This window comes from Osmia lignaria, unplaced genomic scaffold, assembly GCF_051020975.1.
Source record: "Osmia lignaria lignaria isolate PbOS001 unplaced genomic scaffold, iyOsmLign1 scaffold0203, whole genome shotgun sequence".
Classification (NCBI taxonomy): domain Eukaryota; kingdom Metazoa; phylum Arthropoda; class Insecta; order Hymenoptera; family Megachilidae; genus Osmia; species Osmia lignaria.
In genome coordinates this window covers 15001-20000 of record NW_027478344.1, presented here as the reverse complement: position 1 = coordinate 20000, position 5000 = coordinate 15001, and the positions used below count along the sequence as shown (strand labels likewise).

The 5000-nt window shown below is 47.4% G+C and overlaps 2 non-coding genes across 2 annotated transcripts in view; both read right to left on the bottom strand.

The window, feature by feature from the left end:
* Nucleotides 1-1804, bottom strand: part of LOC143308212 (large subunit ribosomal RNA) — a 4049-nt gene extending 2245 nt beyond the window's left edge. The window contains exon 1 of the ribosomal RNA XR_013065195.1: nucleotides 1-1804. This exon is cut by the window's left edge and continues 2245 nt beyond it. This is a non-coding gene — a ribosomal RNA (large subunit ribosomal RNA).
* A 1732-nt stretch (nucleotides 1805-3536) lies between these two features.
* LOC143308213 (5.8S ribosomal RNA) lies at nucleotides 3537-3691 on the bottom strand. The gene has a single exon (XR_013065196.1). It is a non-coding gene; the product is annotated as a 5.8S ribosomal RNA (ribosomal RNA).
* Between the last annotated feature and the right edge of the window lie 1309 nt (nucleotides 3692-5000).

Below are 5000 nucleotides of genomic sequence, written 5' to 3'. Positions count from 1 at the left end.
CAAGATCTGCACCGACGGCGGCTCCAGGCAGGCTCACGCCCAGACCCTTCTGCGCACACCGCCGCGACCCTCCTACTCGTCAGGGCTTCATGGAGGACCAAATTTTGTCCAGCCCCACTTGCCACTGACGGCGGAGTATAGGCGCGACGCTTCAGCGCCATCCATTTTCAGGGCTAGTTGCTTCGGCAGGTGAGTTGTTACACACTCCTTAGCGGATTCCGACTTCCATGGCCACCGTCCTGCTGTCTTAAGCAACCAACGCCTTTCATGGTATCCCATAAGCGTCGACTTAGGCGCCTTAACTCTGCGTTTGGTTCATCCCACAGCGCCAGTTCTGCTTACCAAAATTGGCCCACTTGGCACTCTGATCCAATAATAAAATCTCATGGCTTCATTTGATGCAAGCAAGCCAGAGATCTCACCCATTTAAAGTTTGAGAATAGGTTGAGGTCGTTTCGGCCCCAAGGCCTCTAATCATTCGCTTTACCAGATGAGACTCGCAATAACGTTCGAGCGAGTGCCAGCTATCCTGAGGGAAACTTCGGAGGGAACCAGCTACTAGATGGTTCGATTAGTCTTTCGCCCCTATACCCAGTTCCGACGATCGATTTGCACGTCAGAATCGCTACGGACCTCCATCAGGGTTTCCCCTGACTTCGTCCTGACCAGGCATAGTTCACCATCTTTCGGGTCCCAACGTGTACGCTCTAGGTGCGCCTCTTCTCGCAATGAGAACGAGACGCCCCGGGAGTGCGAGGCCTAATCGTAACGAGGCCCATCCTCCCTAGGTCGACGCAGAGGACGACATTCACTTTCATTTCGCCTTTAGGTTTATATATCCCAATGACTTGCGCACATGTTAGACTCCTTGGTCCGTGTTTCAAGACGGGTCCTGAGAGTACCCAAAGCAATAGCGTCGCCGACCGGTAATTCAAAGCTTGGCCAGTCCAAGGACTCCTCCTGCTAACAGCTGGCCAGACCCGGGGACGGCGCATAGTCCGTACATCCGGGTAATTATAACTGAACCTAGCTTGCGGCGGTCCTGACGCACACACATTCGAAAATGGATTGGTTGCGGCCTGATACCGTCTGAGTACCGTCGCGCAGTCGGCCAGGCAACCGAGGGTCTGTCACGAACACCGTTAAGGTGACGGACAGGCTCCGCCTCGGACCGTAGACCGACACGCAACGGGTCGCGACGTTCTACTAGGGGAGAAGTGCACGACTACCTCGCCGGAACATTCGCCGAAGGTGGTGTGCCCTCGCTAATGGAACCCGAAGGTCCATCCGGGGCATCGCGCACCAACGGGAGCCAGCGTTGTTGACGATGAATCTCCCCATTCGATCTTTTGGGTTTCTCAGGTTTACCCCTGAACGGTTTCACGTACTCTTGAACTCTCTCTTCAAAGTTCTTTTTCAACTTTCCCTCACGGTACTTGTTCGCTATCGGTCTCGTGGTCGTATTTAGCCTTAGATGGAGTTTACCACCCACTTAGGGCTGCACTCTCAAGCAACCCGACTCTAAGGAGAGATCCTCCCGAAACGCGTACCGGTCACTACGGGCCTGGCACCCTCTATGGGTATGGGTAAATGGCCCCATTCAAGATGGACTTGGACGCAATTCGATGTCTCGGGATAAACGGATCCTCCTGAACACTACATTTCCCAGCGGCGGTACCGCGGGATTCAGTGCTGGGCTCATTCCTGTTCGCTCGCCGCTACTAAGGAAATCCTAGTTAGTTTCTTTTCCTCCGCTTAATAATATGCTTAAATTCAGCGGGTAATCTCGCCTACTCTGAGGTCGTCAATTTCTTTGGTTTCATCGAAAGGTGAATAATGATGCTCGATGCAAAAAAAAAAAAAATAAACGAAAAGAAGCAAAAAAGCAAACACGTAGAGAAACTGTGCGTGAATCAACCTTTCGCATATTCAATTTTTCCTCCTCTCTCGTTTCAAAATGTTTGTATTTATCGTTCGATGAAACGAGCACAAGAGGGAAAAAAAAGTTGAGACACGACGTTCCCATAATTTTCGTGTTATTTCCTTTTTGCTTCAAACATTTTGCGGACTGCAGCTTCGTCGTATTGCTTTTATCAATTTTTAACAATTTCAAAGCGAAGACAACTCGCAAGACGATCCATTTCGTCTCGGTTCAATTTTAACGTCCGTCCGTATTATTTTTTGTTCCACAAGAGATTTCGAATAGGTTTCTTTATTTATCATCCCTTCTTTTCGAGCGCCACGGAAGCAAGAGGAAAAGCAAGAGCGAGAGAACATTTCGCGTATACTTCATTTAACAATTTTAACCAACACGCGATGTACTCCACACACCTCTTAGATTTAACAACTGCTTTTCTCTTCTTCTCCCCTTAGCGCAAGGGTAAACCCCATTTGTCTCTTCTTTGGAACGCAACAAAACTTTCGAGGACTGGACGACCGAGCGATGGTCGCGCGGTCTTCGCTTATCTTTAACAAACGAAGTAGTCCGTATGTATTCTAAATGTTGAAGCCTCCTAGAGCTTTAAGCCATGCGAGACATTGAAATGCTGTTTTAACGGGAGCATGCATAATTGCTGCAAACATACTTTTATCACAAGTTCTAGCCACGCCACGGAGGCTTCGAAGTTCCTTCACCATTCGCTTTCCTCTCTTTTGTTACACAGTTTCAGACTACGATCAGGGGTACCGAAACGCTGTATTGATTGTAAACAACCATTTTTATCTTGGAGCGGAGCGTTCCTTTACTCGTTAGATTTGTCTTGTCGCGTGTGTATTCGCTTTTTCGACGCTTTTTAACCATTTAACTTGTTTAGCGAAGCTAAACGCACAGACAGACAAAAAAAAAGGAACAGCATCGCGCGTCAAACAGCGACGACCCATCTGAAGCGATCTTTCATTTATACACCGTTTGTAAACAGAGAGATGTATAAAGCGCGGGGAATCATTCGAAACCCTGGGGCTATTCGAGCTTGCATTTCAGCAAATTATCATCTCAAACATTTCACTCGTTTGCTTTTTCTAAATTTATAGGAGAGCTTCTTTCGTTTATTTTTGACACACCTTTCGTAAATATCGTTTCTGGCAACGTCGGGAGCGTGGATTTCTACAAGTGAACAATCGCGCCGATCCGATAACTTCCAGCAGGATGGAGAATCTTTATAGATTATCTTCCGAGAACTCGGTGCTTTCACGGGCGGTCGTTTATAAATTTTAACGAACGACTCGCGCGCCGTGACGCACTTGCGCTAGTTCGAAGAGATATTTCGAAATTTGTTTCTCTCCTTTAACGGCCTGCATTTAGTGTATCGGTTGCGATTTTCGTCACATCGTTTCCACGACAAACGCCGACGAACTGCCCAACTATCGCTCGTACGTTGCGACTCTTTCTTTGTTTATCGTTCATTCATTCTTTCAATTTCGTTCGATAATCCCGCTCCGAAACGTTCTACTTTCGTTGAACGACGGCGAGATGTTTAGAAAGAAATGAATTACTCTTTTTTCGAGAAGCAAACGCAAGCAGTCTTTTGTTAAGAAAACGACCCTCAGCCAGGCGTGGTCCAGGAATTGTATCCGTGGACCGCAATGTGCGTTCGAAATGTCGATGTTCATGTGTCCTGCAGTTCACACGTTGACGCGCAATTAGCTGCGTTCTTCATCGACCCACGAGCCAAGTGATCCACCGTTCAGGGTAATCGTAAAATTTTGTATTTCAAACTCTTTAGATCTTTAGAGTGTTATTTTCATTATTAACACGCATCACATTCGATACCCACATCACTCTCCCACCCGGCGCGTGCGGGAGAGCGAATTCGGGCGTCGCCAACGTATTTGTTTGTTTGTTCGATCGTTGACGACACGATCGCGTCCAAGGACGGAAACCGTCGGAGAAACGCCCAGTGGCACGCTCCTCTCGACGGTCGGGCGTAAAGTACATTTAAAAACCTTGAAAAGTACGAACGCACACAAGGAATGCGAGCGCGCGTCCTGTCGCTGAATCGTGGGTTGCGAGATTCGAACAGACACACGGCCGGCGACGATCGGTCTAACTAATGGACACATAGTTTTTCAAAGACTCGCTATCGTCGCTTCTCAGCCGGTCCGTAAACAACACACATCGATCAGGCGGACGCACGAATCTTACCACGGTGCGTGTTTCGTAGATTCCAGGTTACCCGCAAGTACCTCTCTCTCCCTCTCGAAAGAGGAATCTCGATCCGTCCTTTTTGGACAATGGAGAAATCTTTTTATCGCAACACGGATGGCAAAGAAACAACCAAAGCGTAGGAGCGTGGGGACGAGAGCGACGAAAAGAACGTCGCGAAAACAAAGTTTCGACGGTTGCTCGTTCTAATACATCGTAGTTTCAACTCTCTCAGTTTTAACCACTCCTAGACGCTTCGTAAACTTTTAACAATTCTTCGCCTCCGCGAGTTTCATTTCGAATAGAGCGAACGCAACACGGACCAAAAAAACTCCGGTGATGCCAGATCATTTAGCAAAGATCAGACGGCGGGTCATCTGTATTCCTTTTCTCTCTTTTTTATATCTTTCCATTTAACTAGGGTGTCGCAACGACGGGTACATTTATATATTTATATATATTGTATTTCAATTTTAATGATCCTTCACTTTCGGTTTGTAATAATATGATCCTTCTTTCATTTCGATCCTTCATATTGTAGGTTAACCAACAGAAGTTTGTTTTTTTACGACTTGTATTTTTGTGGTTTGTTTGTTTGTTTCTTACGACTTGTTTGTACCCGATCAAGTAGACGACGACCCATAAGTATAAGTTAGAGAGATAAAGGTCGAGAGACCTCACGCAAGCGTCTTTTACTTCCATTCACATCAGCCAGAGAGAAATGGTCCGGCGTCGTGCTCTTTGGCGCCGTTGGTCGCACAGTTTTTTTGCCGGCGGTTCCGAACGGACGGGAGAAACGCGATGAGTAATCAAAGCGACCTCCGCACGTAACCGTGTCGGTGTAATTTTACCGCATCGC